Here is a 20,526-nt window from a genome sequence, read left to right on the forward strand (position 1 = left end):
GCGTTCGGACTACAACTGTTACTCGTGTCACTCAGGTAAACTCGGGTGATCTAGTCAGAGTTACACGGGTTTGTATGCCGAATGCGCCCAGTGTGAAAATCGACTCTACCCGAATCGAACACACCCCTAGTTTCCATAGGACTGTGACTCAATGCAGACTTGGAGCGCCGGTATAATTTACAGACTCCGGTACATACCGGATTAACTAAATTTGAACGAAAATATCATAAATGTGCATATTTTGTAACTATGGTGATACTAACCCTAACCTTTAGTCAGTATTTTATGCATATTGTACACTAAATGCATGCGGACATGCAAAAATATGCATATTTTTTGCCGTGCGCTACAATTGATAATCACTTTCGGGCATGCGCAGAAGACCGCTCCAAGTCTGCAATGAGTTACATCGGTTTCCATAGTTTAAGTACTGGGACATTGTTGCAAATGCATCAAAACGGAGGAATGTACACGGCTTTTGAAAAATGGTGAGTTTTTAAGTCGTTGAACTGTCCAGAAGTGTGGCCCCATCATGTAGACATATATGACTAAATTGACAATGGTTTTGTAGATTAGTTAGACAAGCTTACTGTGACCGAGTGGCTGCTTTTTAAGGTTCAAGTAAAGTCTTTTGAAACCACCCCTCAGGTTAGTTCTATAAATAAACGTCGGACTTCCATATTTTACGATTTTAATATTTCATATACATGTAGTCCGACGTTTTATCGAAAGTATGAATTTCCCGGTAGAGCTTTCCGCAAAAGTTCTTGCGGAAGGTTTTACAAATTCACGGTAGAAGTGACTTAAAAGCGATAGCTAAATACCAACAACAGACAAAGAAACCTAATTTACACATCCATAGCTTTTTTTCATACTGGAACAGAAAGTTATTGTCTGAATAATGACTGAATTCTGTGTTCTAAAACTTATCTGAGTACGTTCGGATTAATCCTGAACTATATCTGAACAGGTTTGTATTTAAAATACAGTCTGACTACCGGTATTTCAGAATAAGAATAACATTTGAACATTTCATTGTTTTGAAAAAGTGTATGAAAATGTTCTGATTGATCAGGTCGGCGTGACGTCACATCCGGAGCAATCGATTATGCAAATTACCTTGGAGGTGAAAGCAGGACCTCGCAATTCGTAGCGAATTAACTAGCGGTGTGGGTTGTGATGTTTTAATTCTCAAATAAAACAAATCAAGAGTCATCTTTTTTATCATCTGCAGTCCTTACGCTATGGTAAAATCTATATATTTTTCAAAAAAAGTAGGGTTTTTGTGATAATTGATTTTGTGGCATTTTAAAACGGTCTGGAAAAAGTGACAGATTATGTATTGTCTGCTCTTCGGCGCTACGGATCAGATATTATTAAAACAAGTTCCCAAGCTTATTCAACATTTTCTCAGTTTGCTATATATATATTAATCTAAACTAAATATCTGAGAACAAAACATTTTTTTTTATTCAACTTCTTTGCTTGAAATCGTAGCAGTTGTTTCTTTCATCTCTTTCAAGTGTCTTGAATTTTTTTTTTCTTTTTAAGAAAGAACAGATCAAACAAATAGTAAATTAATTTTCTGATATTTTTATGTCTTTTTTAAATAAGCTGATTTTCTAAATGTTTTAATGCTCTGAAATAATTATATTGTTGCCATTTTCTGAAAGTACTTTGTGCGATATATTTTATTTAGTTAATGTAAAATGCTATAATGTCGAAGTACATTAAGTATGAAAGTCATTTAAATAAAGTTGAAAACTTATACTTTATTCTATATGTAATCTTATTGCAGACATTTTTTTTTTTTGAAGAAATGTCCTTCCAGCCAAAAAATAGTTTGGTGAATTAATTCAAAGAAGTATAAAATATTTTTATAGCTCTTTGATTAATTTTAAAGTTTCAAATGAACTAAATGTTCGGGCATGTGTATTGGTTAAAGTTTTTTTATGTAGTAGCTCTATTAATCCCTTTGTCAATTGACACGCAAATAACAATAATGTGCATCTTCCAAATATCATAAGACCCTGAAGGCATACATCAAACGGATAAGACAGGAAATTACCATAAGGCCCCAAAGGGGTACATCAGAGGGATAAAACAAACAGGAAATCAATCTATTAATAAGCGATAGTCATTAGGAACTGGTCAAAACTGATTTTCATCAATATACCACATACTGATTGGTTTCCATAGTGATTTATGACTGGAATGAATGCTTTAATTTTGTGGTATGTGGAAGCAGTCAATTGTGACAGTCTAACAATTAACAAAAAAAAAAATGGATATTGAAAACTACAAGATATGACTAACATTATTCTAGACAAAGCGTGCAAATTATCGTTCTCAGTTTTAAATAATTGACAAAACAGAGATCAGTATTTGTTTTTAGTATTTTCGTAATTGGAAGTCATCAATTTATTGATACGTCCTGGCTTTCCGTAAAAAAGAAACTAGCATGCAGTTATTATATATATCATTTTATCTCCGCGTGTAACACAGTAGCTCTAGATGTCATATTACATTTAAAACAATTGTTACATATAAAAAACCGCTTTGTGTTATAAATGCTATTGTGATCCTGATACCCTTCGAGGGAGAAAAAAAATCCCTTCTCCAGTATTTACGCATAATGTGCTATTAAGTTTTAAATTATGACACCTCTCATTAAATTTCATATGAATGAGAATTTAGGTAAGAGGTGTTGATTTGATTAAATTTGGAGTGACTGAATCACTTTTGACACCACAGTATTTTAATGGCAGGCTACTAAATAGAACGAGAAAAGTGAAACGAAGGAGAAACCCAATTAGATGAAATAGATTTTGTTTTATTTACTTTAAAAAGACCTCCGATTTTTTAAATTATAATTTTCATCCAGTCCGTCACAAATATGAGACCTTGCAACTTACACGGATCAATGATGAATATCACGTCTGAAACCTAAAAAAGAAAGGTTTCTTTCCCGGGAGTGATTTCTGGAACATCATGCTACATTATAAATTCACTGACTTATTAATATTGCCCAAAATTTTACTTTAAGCAAAGAAAAACAACCAGCACTAGTGAAACATGAAACGCTTTTCAATTACAATTTAGCGTTTGCTGTCACCTCCGCTTGTTGCTACGCAACGCGATACGCTGAAGTGCCCGGATATCCGACCTGATCAATTACTTCTAAATGATATCACAAACATTTTAGATAGTAGTTCAGAATAATTCAGACACTGAATTCTGGTTAAAGTTTTGCATGCAAGTTACTATCTGCAAAACAAATGCAGATATTAAATAAATTGAAACGTCACATGTTTCTTTGGGGTTATAATACTAGTTGATTGCTTCAAGTCCCATAACTCTGACATGTATTTTGGCAAATTATGCCCCCTTTTAAACTTCGGAAACTACTGGTTAAAGTTTTGCATGCAAGTTACTGTCTCCAAAACTAATGCTGATACTGAATTGAAACTCTGTAGATATTTTAACATTAAGGGTAATATTACTGCTTCTGGGACGATTCGAAAAGTCGATCACTGGCTGTCTTACGGACAGCTCTTGTTAAGATATGTTTTGGTGTTATGATAATTGTCGACAATTATTAAGACAGCAGTACATACAATATTCAGACAAACATAAATTTTGATGTTTGAGTTCAGTTCTGTACATTGTGTGTGTTTGTGTGTGTGTGTGGTGGGGGGGGGGGGGGGGGGGAGAGAGTTCTCTTTCTTATTTTTACAATATACCAGTTTTTTTTTTTTTATTAAAGTAGCTTGATCTGGGTTGTATTAGGCTTGAGCAGATTAGTCCTATATTGGTTTGTTTGCTTTTGGTAGAATGCCATTTTTCAACAGATTTCACTTAGGTACCAGTGAACAGTTAACATAACCAGTATTCTTTGATTCTGTACCAGTACAAACCTCTGTTAGTAACTGCCAACTTCCCCATATGAATCAGAGGTGGAGGGCGAATAAGTTCAGACACAATGTCTTTTATCAAATCGTCATGGAGAACATTATGCCTCTCCAGGGAATCAAGCTTATGACCATGTGATCCATAAATTTGCACAGGAAAAAAGAATATGTTATAGGTGTAGAATAAATTTCCTAGAAAATGAATTTCAATTTTCACTAATTTATCCAAAGTTGAACCACATTATCGTAGATGGCCAACTATAAGAAAATTTGATACATTAATGTCAAGCTGAAAATCATAGGATTTGTGCAAATTCTGTTTTGTATTTAAATTTAGAGAAAGAAACTGATTTTTCATTTTTCTGTTTTTTCTTTCCAAGAGGTTCGATCATTTAGCTACTTTCTCCTATAAACATTTGTATTTAAAACTTATTTTGTAACTTTTTTAATGTATTTACCTAAAGAAATAACCCTGTAATTTGCACAGTCTCACACCATAGTATTAATTATCATATCAGTTAGCCTCAATTAATTACTCAGTTAGCACCAAATATCAATTAGCTACAATTAATTACTCAATAATTGCTATTTAAGCCAAAAATTCATCTGATAAGTAGATATGAACAGTAAGTATATAAGTATACTATTTACATCCCTATTACTGTATATGTATATATATTTATATTAATTGTATTAATGTGTCATTCTTGCATATAAATTAATTTTAAGCAACAACCGTAACTGCAAGACCATTGTAAGACAGATTTATAAGAAAATATCAATTGCAAAGTCTATCTATTTTAAAGCTGAAAAGGTTTATAATGAAATCAATAATCATATTTCGAATTCTGTCTTAATGAGTTAAAATTAAAGATTTTTATGTCGCTGGTGCTGAAAGACACAGAATACATATATTGTCTGAATATAAGTGATGCCGCTTCCTAGCCCGACTGTTTGAAGAATGTAAATCGGAGATATTCTACTTAACCAGGCATGGGTGGCAGCATCTGCATAGGCATCACACCTTGTTTTAAAGTTTTGCATGCAAGCTCATATCTCAGTAACAATTACTTTTATTGTGTGGAGAATTTACACATCAAATAACAGGCACTTTTGGATTATGGCTCTTGAATTACACGAAAAAATGCAAATTCAGCCTTGTCCGCTCTCTTAAGTCAAACAGTTTCATCCGATCTTCACCAAACTTGCTGACAATGTTTGTGGGCATAATATATCGGCCAAATTCGATAACGACCCAAATCGCCCCAGGCACTCTTGGATTATGGCCCTTGAATTAGGTCAAGTTTGATGACGGGCATATTTTGTTACAGTCTGGCACTCTTGTTATTATTTCCTATTATATCATATTGATTTTTTTTTTTATTTAACTGTAACTGTTTAATTGACTTTAAATATATCTGCCCAGGATAAAAAGACATTTTTCTTTTTTAGCTCGACTATTCGAAGAATAGTCTAGCTATTCTACTCACCCTGGTATCGGCATCGCCATCACACCTTGGTTAAGTTTTTGCATACAAGTACATACAGCTATCATTTAAAGGCATAAAACTTTGAAACTTGTTTTTTTCTTTTTCTAGGTCAATTACCAACCTCACTGGGTCAAGTTCCATAAGACTGACATGTATTTTGAGTAAATTATGTCCCCTTTTGGACTTTGAAAATTCTGGTTAAAGTTTTACATGCAAGTTACTATCTCAGAAAATTCTGGTTAAAGTTTTGCATGCAAGTTACTATCTTAGAAAATTCTGGTTAAAGTTTTACATGCAAGTTACTATCTCAGAAAGTTCTGGTTAAAGTTCTGCATGCAAGTTACTATCTCAGAAAATTCTGGTTAAAGTTTTACATGCAAGTTACTATCTCAGAAAATTCTGGTTAAAGTTTTGCATGCAAGTACAAATAGCTGTTACTAAAAGGCATATAGCTTTGAAACTTATTTTTTTCTTTTTAGCTCGACTATTCGAAGAATAGTCTAGCTATTCTACTCACCCTGGCGTTGGCGTCGGCGTCGGCGTCACACCTTGGTTAAGTTTTTGCATGCAAGTACATACAGCCATCAATTAAAGGCATATAGCTTTGAAACTTATTTTTTCTTTTTCTAGGTCAATTACCAACCTCTCTGGGTCAAGTCCCATAACTCTGACATGTATTTTGAGCAAATTATGCCCCCTTTTGGACTTTGAAAATTTTGGTTAAAGTTTTACATGCAAGTTACTATCTCAAAAACTAATGCAGATATTGATTTGAAACTTCACATGTGTCTTCGGCGTTATAAAACTAATTGATAGCAGCAAGTCCCATAACTCTGACTTTCATTTTGGCCAAATTATGCCCCCTTTTGGACTTAGAAAATTCTGGTTAAAGTTTTGCGTGCAAGTACATAAAGCTATTTCTAAAAGGCATATAGATTTGAAACTTATTTTTTCTTTTTCTAGATCAATTATCAACCTCACTGGGTCAAGTCCCATAACTCTGACATGTATTTTGAGCAAATTATGCCCCCTTTTAGACTTAGAAAATTTTGGTTAAAGTTCTACATGCAAGTTACTATCTCTAAAACTAATGCAGATATTGATTTGAAACTTCACATGTGTCTTCGGGGTTATAAATCTAGTTGATAGCAGCAAGTCCTATAACTCTGACCTTCTTTTTGGCCAAATTATGCCCCCTTTTGGACTTAGAAAATTCTGGTTAAAGTTTTGCGTGCAAGTACATACAGCTATTTCTAAAAGGCATATGTATTTGAAACTTATTTTTTCTTTTTCTAGATCAATTACCAACCTCACTGGGTCAAGTCCCATAACTCTGACATGTTTTTTGAGCAAATTATGCCCCCTTTTAGACTTAGAAAATTTTGGTTAAAGTTTTACATGCAAGTTTCTATCTCCAAAACTAATGCAGATATTGATTTGAAACTTCACATGTGTCTTCGGGGTTATAAAACTAGTTGATAGCAGCAAGTCCCATAACTCTGACCTTCATTTTGGCCAAATTATGTCCCCTTTTGGACTTAGCAAATTCTGGTTAAAGTTTTGCGTGCAAGTTCATACAGCTATTACTAAAAGGCATATAGATTTGAAACTTATTTTTTCTTTTTCTAGATCAATTACCAACCTCACTGGGTCAAGTTTCATAACTCTGGCATGTATTTTGGGCAAATTATGCCCCCTTTTGGACTTTGAAAATTCTGGTTAAAGTTTTACATGCAAGTTTCTATCTCCAAAACTAATGCAGATATTGAATTGAAACTTCACATGTGCCTTCAGGGTTATAAAACTAGTTGATAGCAGCAAGTCCCATAACTGGTATGCATTTTGGTCAAATTATTTCCCCTTTTGAACTTAAAACTCTTTTGATATTTAACCTTTTTGGGTAATATTTTCCTGCTTCTGGGACAATATTTCGAATAGTCGAGCTTGGCTGTCTTACGGACAGCTCTTGTTCTATATCAATTACCAACCTTGCTGGGTCAAGTCCCATTACTCTGACATGTATTTTGGGCAAATTATGCCCCCTTTTGGACTTAAAAAAATTCTGGTTTAAGTTTTACATGCAAGTTACTATCTTACACCTAGCATGTAAGTGCATTTACCTTACCTGTATTTGTAGAAATGACAGAGAAAAACGTATCCTCCGTGAAGCGGTATAACTGAAAAAAATAGCAACATTTTTATCAACAGGTGGAAATATGTTGTTTTATTGCCCTACGCCTGCTTAATTTTGCCCTCGCAACCTTCCGTATGCTAAACCCCATCCAGAAGAAAAAATATTTGGCGATCACTTTGCTAGAAATATATTTTTGGGCGAAAAACCGAATGGGATACATATGTTGTATATGAGCTACATATGTGGTGCATTAGATTTTTTAGAACTCCACAGATCTTGAGCTTAAATGGTATACCTGGATAAAGAAACGAACAGGAAATACGTGCCAAGTATATGTCACATCAGTCCAAAAATTATATACATTTGTATGAAAGTGATAACTTATAAACGAGCATAGCTTTAAGCTTATATTAGATGTTGTAGAACATTTCCACTTAGGAGTCAGCGCATCTCTCCTAAATCCGCAGACGTTAATGTGGTGCTTATGCGTGTTGACCTGTGAATGTCGGAAATATGCATGTATATAGTTTCACACATAAACCCCTTCGGATTTAGGAGAGATGGGTTAACTCCTTAGTGGAAATGTTCTACAGCATCATATGTAAGCTTAAACCTGTGCTCGTTTCTAATATGTTATCCCTTTAATATACATGTATATAATTTTTGGAATAATGTGAGATATACTTGGCACATATTTCCAGTTCGTTTCTTTATCCAGATACCATTTAAGCTTATTTTTTGGCAAAACAATGTCATTTCCGTAAAATTCAATCAGAAATAAAAACCTCACCTGTTTTCTGCGAAATTTTTACCACAAATGTACCACCGGAAGCACAACATATGAATTTAAGCGGTGCCCATTTGGGAATACATATGTTGGATCCCCTCCCGTGTGATTGAATTTTACGGAAATGACATTGTTTTGCCAAAACATCCCGATGCAGTGCAACCGAGTAGATCTATACATTAACTAGCACGTAAGTGCATTTACCTTACCTGTATTTGTAGAAATGACAGAGAAAAACTTATCCTACGTGAAGCGGTATGACTGAAAATTAGCAACATTTTTATCAACACTGGAAATATGTTGTAATTGCCCTACGCTTGCTTAAATGTTGCTCTCGAAAGCTTCCATATGCAAAACCCCACCCAGAAAAAGAAAATTATGGTGATCACTTTGCTAGAAAAATGTTTTGGGGCGAAAAACCGAATGGTATATATATGTTGTGCATGGGCTACATATGTGGTGCATTAGACTTTAGAACTCCACAGATCTTAAGCTTAAATGGTATCTGGTAGCCTGGCTCCCTGGCTGCATGGTTATTTTTTTATATAAATACTGCAAGCAAAATAAGAAAATCTTTAGCCTTTAAAATAGCACATTTTATCTGATGGCTGAACCATACCTATGTTCGGAGCCAGGGGCAATAAAAAAAGTCAATGTAGAAACAACCTGCTGGAGTTACTTCCCTCTTAATGAATAAACATATATATGTAGAACAAACATAGGGACGGGAGCCAGTCTAGATATCTGGATAAAGAAACGAACTGGAAATATGTGCTAAGTAATATCTTATTTGCGCTTCCTCGCGAGCTATGCTCGCTATAAAGAATAATTTTAGACGAAAAAATACTCTCACGTTCGGATTTGAAAAAAATGCGGCCCGTTACTAACGTATTGTCTATGTAGTATGCATATGTTTATAATCGATGGGTGTAATCAGCATTTATTGGTTGTAATTTAATTAAAAGTTTCTTAAATTAGCTGTAAAGTCATATCAAAGCAGTTTAAAAGTCCACATGCGTTCAGCGGTGGGCATGACTAGATACCGGAAAGGGCCCTTTCCGTGATATTTGATCGGAAAGGACCTGACATGATCGGAAAGGGCCTGCCATATGTTTATTATTGGAATTGATTTAACTATTTCTTTATATTTCATTATGACATAATAAAAGAAAATAAATTACGAAAAAAAAAGTTATCAATTTGTTATTTTTAAATGAAAATACGAGTCATGGCATAAACCTGGCTGATCGGAAAGGGCTTAACTTGATCGGAAAGGGCCTGCTATATGTTTATTATTGGAAATTGTTTACTTATTTCTTCATATTTCATTTATCAAATTAAAAAGAGAAGAACATACGAAAAAAAAAATATCAATTTTTGATTTTTAGATGAATTATAGGCAAAATACGCGCCAGTACATAAAGCGCGCTGATCGGAAAGGGCTTAACATGATCGGAAAGGGCCTGCTATATGTTTATTATTGAAAATTATTCATTTATTTTTTTCATATTTCATTTATCAAATCAAAAAGAAAAGAACTTACAAAAAAATTAACTTTTTTTTTCATTTTTAAATGAATTATTGACAATATACGCGTCAGTACATAAACCGCGCTGATCGGAAAGGGCTTAACATGATCGGAAAGGGCCTGCTATATGTTTATTATTGGAAATTATTTATTTCTTTCTTCATATTTCATTTATCAAATCAAAAAGAAAAGAACTTAAGAAAAAAAATAACATTTTTTTTTTAAATGAATTACTGACAATATACGCGTCAGTACATAAACTAAATGTATTTTAGTTATATGTTTTAACTCCGTGTAAATTGTACATTGATGAGATAATAATAAATACAGATCTTCCTTAAATATTTATAAAACATGTATTTATTAGAAGTTTAATAATAACAAATATTCTTGCAATATACTTTTAAAGTTTATTGCTCATCGTTCTGTTAAAAGTATGTTATAATTGTTATTAACGAACGGACAGGTTAATCATGTGTCACCTATCAATCAACAAGTTGAGTAAACACTGATTGCTACGTGTCAATCAAAATATTTAAAGAAGGTTAGATGTTTTTACGGCTTTTCGTTGACAAAATAATTTGCCATTGAGTAAATGATGCTTTATTCAATAATATAATATATATACAATACAATACAATACAATATATAAACCATAGACTGAATTCAGAAACACAACATTCGAATAATAATGCTATATTTGGTGACAGTTACGTTACACGCCTGGAAAAGCATACCAGTAGCAATATGCATTTCAAATATAAATGTCCCTTCTATGGTGTATCTGGAATGTCAACACGTAATAAATTCAGGCCAATGTATGATAGATTATTAAAGGACAAACCAAGGTAAGAAGTAAATTTCTATTTTTGCTAAATATTTATAATATTTTCTTTAGGTGAAAGAACAAGACATTATAAACTTTTGCTAATTTAAGTAATGGAAATAGTTACAATTTGTAAACCAAGTTCTATCATAATCATATGTTAAGTGTAAACAAACATGTGCATGTTGGTGCACATGCCATGCACGTGCATAATATGTAACACTGTTAAGCCTTATGTGTTACTACCGTGAGTTGCCAAAAATACATAATAATTAGCTTCAGTACCTATTCAAATGTTGGTATGTGAAATGACGTGTAGTGAATACATACATTATTAACAAAATAGTATTACAATATAAAATAAAAGCATCAATACGACGTTTAGAAATGACATTACAGATTGGATATACCAATATAATTTTTTTATATCTACGAATACATATTATTTTTATAAACGTATACGATAGTGATTTTTAAATACATATGTTTTATATTATATTTCAGGTATGTCTTCTTAAACATCGGAGGAAACAATGTTGTCAATTACTATCCGCCGGAAAATATATTTACGGCTTTATAAGCATTTCTTGTGCAAAAATACTACCGAATGTACTTGTGTTTTTTTTTCTTCAATTCTTCAATTTGCAGGAATAACGACAAGTATTAAATTAGATAAAAGCTTATCATATTAACTGCACTTACCCCACATAATAAACAGTTTGTTTTACACTGTTCCGTGCAAACGGTACACACATTTTGCTTAAGAATCATATGCTAAGAATCAGGTGACTTTTTACCCAAAACATTTAGCGACATTGTTTGAAGAAAGCAATTAAAGTCAATAAAGGCTATTATCTGTCAAAAAAAATATTGTTATAAGACGTTATTTGTCACATGGCACTTCTGTGTGCTTACAAATATACTGATTAATTGATATAATCAATAGGTGTGATAATCCAATCAAACTCTATCAAGACTAATCAGAGGCACGTGTTTGTTACGCCGCATATATTCAAAGGCCGGTCCTTTCCGATCAGCGCGGTTTATGCACTGACATGTGTTTTGTATATAGTTCATTTAAAAATCGATAATGATCTTTTTTCTTAATTTATTTTCTTTTTTATTTGTTAAACGAAATACGAAATATGAGGAAACAATTAAATAATTTCAAATAATAAACATGTGACAGACCCTTTCCGATCATGTTAGGCCCTTTTCGATCAGCATAGTTTATGTTATGACCCATATTTTGTCCATAATTCATTTAAAAATCATAAATAGCTATTTCATAATTCATAATTTATTTTCTTTTCTATTTCATAAATGAAATATGAAGAAATAGATAAATAACTTCCAATAATAAATATACAGCACGGCCCTTTCCGATCATGTTAAGCCCTTTTCGATCAGCGCGGTTTATGTCATGACCCGTATTTTGTCTATAATTCATTTAAAATTCGAGTATTAATAATTACTTTATTTTAAATTATTTTCTGTTTCATTTGTTAAATGAAATATGAAGTAATAATTAAAAAATTTCCAATAATAAACATGTGACAGGCCCTTTCCGATCATGTTAAGCCCTTTCCGATCAGCGCGGTTTATGTCTTGACTCGTATTTTGTCTATTATTCATTTAAAAATAACAAATTGGTAACTTTTTTTTAGTAATTTATTTTCTTTTATTATGTCATAATGAAATATGAAGAAATAATTAAATAATTTCCAATAATAAACACGTGACAGGCCCTTTCCGATCATGTTAAGCCCTTTCCGATCAGCGCGGTTTATGTCATGACTCGTATTTTGTCTATAATTCATTTAAAAATAACAAATTGATAATAGTTTTTTCGTAATTTATTTTCTTTTATTATGTCATAATGAAATATGAAGAAATAATTAAATAAATTCCCATGCGTTAAATAATGGCCGCAGATTTTTTTACAAGTGACGTAGACTAAACGTATTTGTTTTCATCTAACAGCATGTATAATCAATAATTGATTCTATATATTTATTTAGTGTTGTATTGTTCATATGATATTTCAATAAATTACGCTAGAAGATTCTGTGAAATGCGTCGGGAAAGTGATTCGTGGTGCAGTTTTAGTTACGGTAAACCAGTGTTTCACGTGTTTGAGACTTTTCCTACATTACACTTCAATAAAATAAAGTCGTAAGTTCTATCTGTGCTATGCAAATGGCTGACATTCCTTAATGGCAGTGGCTACGATTACGGTACCGTTATCCTAGCTTCTGGTTCTAGGATTACGGAAGTTCCGTATTCCTAGACAACCCTATGAGGATAGGCTAGGATTACGGAAGTATTTAAGAGACATCAAAAATATGTTAGGACATGCATAAATGATCAGGTCTAGGAAAGTGGAGTATTTACAGATTATCTGTAAATTTACAGACAGTCTATAAATTTACAGATTTTTCAATCTGTAAATTTACAGATCAAGTGTTTGAAAACTGCTAAAATTATACTTAGACACAAAATCGCAGCTTGAAATTAATTGATTTACTTATGGTATGTATAAATAAAGGTCAATTGTAACTTTCAGTCATTTCTGTTGACTTTGATTTTTCTTAAAATGCCAAAAACTCAAAGTCAACAAAAATGGCTGAAACCCACAAATGACTTTAATTTATGCATGCTGTAAATAAACCAGTTAATTCCAAGCTGCGGTTTTGAGGATAAATGTAATTTAATCAGTTTTCATACACACAATCTGTAAATTTACAGATTGAAAAATCTGTATATTTATAGATTATCTGTAAATTTACAGATAATCTGTAAATACTCCACTTTCCTAGACCTGATGATGTTGTAAACTTCTTATTTCACTTTATTAAAATAGCGATTTTTGATGCCTGCCTTATTATTCCGTGTTATCTATCCGCCATTTTGGGTTAGTATAATTTTAAACGCTATATTAATGGCGGCCCGCGGAAATATTATAGAAATATGAGGGTAAAAGTTAGGTTTAAAAAAATATTCTATACTTTGACTTTTTTTTATTTATAACCATATTGTATGTTATTAAAGACCATTTGTGTTGATTTGATGACAAAAATTGCAGGTATATATGAAACATAGATAATTCTATAAAATTTCCGCGTGCCACCATTAAGATTATACTAACTCAAAACAGCGGATCGATAGCACGAAATAATAGTGAAATAAGTAATTTTACAACGTCATTTATGCATGTCCTAACATATATTTGATGCCTCTTAAATACTTCCGTAATCCTAGCCTATCCTCATAGGGTTGTCTAGGAATACGGAACTTCCGTAATCCTAGAACCGGAGGCTAGGATTACGGTACCGTAATCGTAGCCACTGCCTTCGATTAAACTTGACACAGGGACATATTGAACGTCCAAATATTACAAGATTTAGCTTACCAAAAGGTTCCTTCTAGCACATATAAAATATTCTTTTTAAGGGATATTGTTTTAGCATAACGTTACAAATGTTTAATAATGCAATGAGAAAAATATGTTTTGTCATTTTTTGTGCAAACTTAATTAGATCTAGTTAAGAACTAATCTAAGTATTAACAGTTTTATCATAACCCAAAGCTGTTTTTTTTTAATATAAGCAAGTGCAGTTCCATATTATGCTATTGGAAGCATTTGTCATGCAATCTGTATTTCACTTCCGGATATTTTCATCACGCGACTACACCAGCGAGTACCCGCACACTTAACACAAAGAAATTTCATACATGCGTTTACGATTCGAAAAACAAATCAGTACGCAAAAGAAATGACTTGCAAATTTGAAACGTTAGAAGCTAAAGGAATCACGTGACCAGGGACAATTTTATTATGTAATTTTTTTGGCGGGAGTCTATTTTTAGATGATGCATATTCATTTCATTAATCTCTATTCTTTACTATGATATATTCAATCGAGGAGTTACATGGTTTAAACTTTATTATTGTGTCTTCTTGTTCTGTTATTTTACGTAGTTGTATTGCAAGTTATTTAAAGACTGGAATAAAGATTGATTATGCGTAAACACATATTGGGCTAGAGGCTATCTGTAATGAATATGCATGAGTCCAAGATGGCGGCGCCCTACGGGAAATCGGATTCCTTTGACGATACCCTTGTATCCATTACATGCTCAGTCAAGTATGACATGTTCACCATAAGTGTTCCTTCTCTTGAGAAGGAACAAAAAGGTGCCCTGTGCAAGTTTAATGTTATTGAACTACCCTCAGGTGAATTTTTGTTTTAGTTTTTTACGCAGCATAGGCCATGGTCTATCATAATTAATACACCAGATTGTTCATAATAAATAGAAGAAACTATTAGGACAGGTTATTCCCTTTTAGACAACACATTTTGTCTTATATCACATGTGCTTTGACTGTTCATGTTCTATTTTGTAGAAGATATCAAACTTCTTTTTCAAAAGTATTTTGTCATTACATTTCTTATTATTGTGTGTCTAACATGTTTGTCTGGGTACTCCGGGGGTTGAAAGTGTTACAAACCATGTACATTTCAAAAAAATGCAAACATTGCAAAATGAAAGTGAAAGTAGAGCTGTCAAATTGAAAAAAAACTGCAGTATTTCAACAAATATAAAAGTAAACTATTTTTCATTTCCTGGAGTACCTAGATAAGTATGTAAGACACACAACAAAAACAAATTTAGGGAAAAAATATGTTTGATAAAGAAGTTTGATATTTTGTACAAAATATAATGTTGACAGGGCTTTTTTATCCTATAAATCTACCTCCGGTAAAAGGAGGTAATCCCAATGCAAAAAAGTATGTTTTTTTCCCCAAAGTTGAATTTAAAATTCCCAAATGATTATACCTTTTAGGGTTTTTGCTGTTTTAAGATAGTTTTCCTAATTTGTATGTATATTTAGGTAAATTATAATACTGTTGAACAATTACTGAAATGCAATTCATTAATATTTCACACAAAAACACATTTATGTAGATTTTGGTAGTTTGCAAAATTGTCCCAATTAAGACAATTTCTGAGAGCATTTTCCCAATTCCACCGGTGTCGGTGGCATTCCCAAATTGATGAAAAAAAAGCCTGGTTGAAGTACATGTTTGGTAAGACAAAATACATATTACCAAACAAGGTGACCTCTACTGGTTTCGAAGCAGTTTCCGTCGGCTAGTAGTATCCGTCAACGCGTTATTTTACGTTTTGTGACGTTCTTCACAATGAAGTCGAGATTGTTTCCGTAACGCTACCCTGCAATCCAGAGCTGTGTGAAATTTCAGCAACAAAGGGTAAAAACTTTCCAAGAAAATTCGAATTGTTCATTCCATAATTGTTTTGTTTACATTCCGCACATGGGGGATTTCACGTGCAACTAATCCGCATGCGCAAAGAATAACTCCGTAATCCCAAATTAAGTTGAAAGTTCCTCCTTTTGGCAGTCGAAACCAGATGATTTACCAAAAATACATAATAAAGATAAAAATGAGTCATTTTTGTGCATCGGCAAAATTTTTTTTTTCACAATTAAGAAAGCAAAAACCAATATGAAATATAGATGATTAGCAGGGTTCGCACAGGTCTGGAAAAGTCATGGAAAACGAGATTTGTCTGGAAAAGTCAGGGAAAATTGAATTTTTGCATTTTGTCATGGAAATGTCATGGAAAATTTCAAAATCTTCATGGAAAGTAGGAAAGTGATCTGGAATAAGTCTGTATGTACATAAAACGATTACATGTTTTAATTTAATATCAGAAAAATCCTGATTTAAATGCGTAATCGAACAATCAGTAATTTACGTCAATATTGGGGTCGAATCTGGTTTGGTACGAAATGACCGTTAACTGTTTACTATTGCACAGTTTCCCGTTTATTTTCGTTGTACTTTTAAAGACGAAACTAAGCGTGAAATAGCTAAAAATAGTAAAATATGAGTCAGAAAAGAAGTTGCCGATACAACACTAACTGAGAAAGGCCTTATGCACTGTCTGTGACAAACTTATCGATCTGTCAAATATGGGCAAAACTGCAAAAGAACTGCTAAAGAAAAGCAACAGGAATTAGAGCAGTTGGACCTTAAACTTGACCATAATCTTGACTCACTTAAACAAAAAGAGTAAACAGCTGTTGGAACTTGAACTCTACTCTTGAAAAAGAAAAAAAAACAACTGAAGTCTTATTTTGCAAATAGTTTGAAATAAAAGTCTTTGTATGCCAATAAAATGAGTGTATCATTGCATTTATTTCGAGTTTCATATGTTTGGATTGCGTCATGGAAAACCAGGCAATGTCATGGAAAAGTGATGGAATTCTTGTATCCAAGATCTGTATGAACCCTGGATTAGGTTACCCCTGCCAGATTTTCTTATCCAAAGTGGGTAACTTATCACATACTATGTGCTATACAAAGTGACGGTTGTATCCCTTACGTAGTATATGTGTATATAAGATAATTATATAAATTGTCGCTATGATGTCAACTGGCCGATTAGCTCAATCGGTAGAACATCGGCTTCACAAGCACGAGTTCTAGACTCAGGTTTTGCTTTTTTTTTACCTCCTATTTTCAACAAGCCTAATTTAACACCTGAACCTTCAAATTTCTTATAATTGTATTAATTAATTTTCACCAGAAAGACTTTAAAAAACACGGATGGTGCTTTTCTAGTCGTATTCACTGTAAAAATGTACATAAATAAACAAAAACAAAAATTGATGATGGAAACTGCTTCTGTAGTCAACCGATTCAGCTCTATTTATTCACCCCTTTTGGAGCCCCTCTGTGTGTTATCACTTGTGCTAGACACTATTGATATTTATGTTTTCGTAAAGCAGAAGAGCTAAGGTGTTCTCTTTGGGAGCATTTTGCGGAACTGAAACATTCAAGAAAAGAGATATTTTAAAAACCTTCATTTTATGAAGGAAACTGCTTCGAAACCAGTATATAAATATATAAAGTTTTTTCTACTTCTTCTGAACTACTCTGTATATACATGTTATGAATATTATGGGTCTGTCAGGTATAATTTTCAAAATAAAAATTTACCCAAGGGGTGGTCTCAAACACTTTACATGAACCTTAATTTCTGACTTTTGCAGCAGTTTGACCGTCACAATATAAAACAAACTGTATACGTTGGGTTAGTTCGACTAGTAGATTAATATAATCGTTTTATATGTTATTTATGGACAATGCGTTTTATCGACTGAAAAGGCAGTAAATTTTTGAGAAGATTAAAAATACACCTTGGTATTTATTCAAACAAATTTCTGTTTGCAGATAGGTATTGATAACTTAAATAATTAACAGGTAAAATGAAACCAGAACACTGCTTATTCACTGAGAAATTGATTACCAGACGACTAGAAAATTGCCAGGGGAAATGCTAGTCGTCCGGTTACCGGGCGACTAGAACGCAGCCTAGGCATCCGGTTACCGGACGGCTAGACACTTCCTTTTTGAAAGGAAGTGTCTAGGGGTACGGATCTGTACCTCAAGAATCTGATTCTAGAGGTACGGATCCGTACCTTTAGACAAGACTGCTAGGGGTACGGGCCTCCATTTTTCTAGAGATTAAAGGTCATTTACATTTCAAATTTTATTGAAAATGAAATAACAAATATCAGTATAACAAATATTCACCTTAAACTTGGATCTAAATGGTCCGCAGACAACAACGTTCATCCGATATGTTACCGTTAGGGTATTTATGTTTTCCACACATTGGTAACCGTAATGAGATACAAGGGACGTTTTCACAAACAGTCTCTATTACTTAAGGAGGTAGGATACCTTGTTACCTGGCTGAGGGTAAATTCAGATTAGCTGAACAGCAGCAATTTATTGTATTTCATGTAATTAACTAGGTTTTCAACGAAAACCTCAGTTATTAGATTGGGGTAGATGTCGGGCGGGCGGCGGCGGTGGTGGCGGCGGCGGCGTCAAACTGGTGTTTCCGGTCAATAACTTTTGTTTCGGTAAAGATATTTGAATAAAACTTGGTATGTATGTAGCTTATATCAAGACAAAGGCTGGGATTGATTTTGGGGTTTCTGGGATCAAGGTCAAGGCCACTGTTACTTAAAATAGAAAAAGGGTTTCAGGTCAATAACTTTTGTTTCGGTAAAGATATTTGAATAAAACTTGGTATGTATGTAGCTTATATCAAGACAAAGGCTGGGATTGATTTTGGGGTTTCTGGGTTCAAGGTCAAGGTCACTGTTACTTAAAATAGAAAAAGGGTTTCCGGTCAATAACTTAACTTAGGAATGAGCTATCGTGATGAAACTTGGTGTATAGAAAACTTATATAAAGTTGTAGCTTGGGATTGATTTTGGGGTTTCTGGGATCAAGGTCAAGGTCATTGTTACTAAAAATAGGGTTAGGGTTAGGGTTAGCATATCTTCTACATGCATGGAGGGATTTTGATGAAAGTTGGCACAATTGTTCACCATCATGAGACGGAGTGCCATGCGCAAGAACCAGGTCCCTAGGTCTAAGGTCAAGGTCACACTTAGAGGTCAAAGGATACAAAAATGAAAACTTTGTCCGGAGCATATCTTCTTCATGCATAGAGGGATTTTGATGTAACTTGGCACAATTATACACCATCATGAGACGAAGTGTCTTGCGCAGTTCCCTTCTTTAGAATTACTTCCCATTGTTGTTACTATAAATAGCTTATATTGTAACTTTTTCATTACTAGACGTAGAGAAAAAAACCAGGTTTTCAAGGTTTCATTAGACTGGGGTAGATGTCGGTCGGGCGGGTGGGCGGTGGCGGCGTCAAACTGGTGTTTCCGGTCAATAACTTTTGTTTCGGTAAAGGTATTTGAATAAAAGTTGGTATGTATGTAGCTTATATCAAGACAAAGGCTGGGATTGATTTTGGGGTTTCTGGGGTCAAGGTCAAGGTCACTGTTACTTAAAATAGAAAAAGGGTTTCCGGTCAATAACTTTTGTTTCGGTAAAGATATTTGAATAAAACTTGGTATGTATGTAGCTTATATCAAGACAAAGGCTGGGATTGATTTTGGGGTTTCTGGGGTCAAGGTCAAGGTCACTGTTACTTAAAATAGAAAAAGGGTTTCCGGTCAATAACTTAACTTAGGAATGAGCTATCATGATGAAACTTGGTGTATAGAAAACTTATATAAAGTTGTAGCTTGGGATTGATTTTGGGGTTTCTGGGATCAAGGTCAAGGTCATTGTTACTAAAAATAGGGTTAGGGTTAGGTTAGGGTTAGCATATCTTCTACATGCATGGAGGGATTTTGATGAAAGTTGGCACAATTGTTCACCATCATGAGACGGAGTGTCATGCGCAAGAATCAGGTCCCTAGGTCTAAGGTCAAGGTCACACTTAGAGGTCAAAGGATACAAAAATGAAAACTTTGTCCGGAGCATATCTTCTTCATGCATAGAGGGATTTTGATATAACTTGGCACAATTATACACCATCATGAGACGAAGATTAACTTCCCTTAGTTGTTACTATAAATAACTTATATTGTAACTTTTTTATAATTGACCGTAGGGAAAGACCAAGACCACTTTTCTGTGGTACAACAATTGTGTTTGTTACTTTCTAATTTTAGGTGTATTTGAGGTATCTCTACCGGTAAGGAGTTTTTTTGTGGACTTAGAAAAACAAAAGAATTACAATGATTACTAAACAACCACAAAATTAAAATTACATCTGCAAATACAGGTGCTAGAGTAAAGAAATTTGCTGTGACGGGCGTATATTCTGACATTCTGGCACTCTTGTTTATTCTTATGAAAAGTGTTGAAAACCTGGTTTCGTGGCATTGCCGCGTTTCTTGTACAATGTTTTAACTGCTACAATCTCAGTTTCATTTATC

General features: G+C 33.5%; 1 protein-coding gene across 4 annotated transcripts in view; it reads left to right on the forward strand.

Annotated features, from left to right (window-relative positions):
• Nucleotides 1-300: 300 nt before the first annotated feature.
• The window catches only part of LOC123540146 (zinc finger protein 600-like), a 47,090-nt gene continuing 26,864 nt past the window's right edge, over nucleotides 301-20,526 (forward strand). The window contains exon 1 of one of the 4 annotated variants that reach the window (XM_053526409.1): nucleotides 301-488. The gene's annotated coding sequence lies outside the window, so the exon portion shown is untranslated. Of the gene's footprint in view, nucleotides 489-577; nucleotides 971-12,765; nucleotides 12,791-14,704; nucleotides 14,914-20,526 lie in introns of those variants that run through there. The other 3 variants (XM_053526410.1, XM_053526412.1, XM_053526411.1) reach the window with 3 other exon arrangements.

Source organism: Mercenaria mercenaria, chromosome 16, assembly GCF_021730395.1.
Source record: "Mercenaria mercenaria strain notata chromosome 16, MADL_Memer_1, whole genome shotgun sequence".
NCBI classification, from domain to species: Eukaryota; Metazoa; Mollusca; class Bivalvia; order Venerida; family Veneridae; genus Mercenaria; species Mercenaria mercenaria.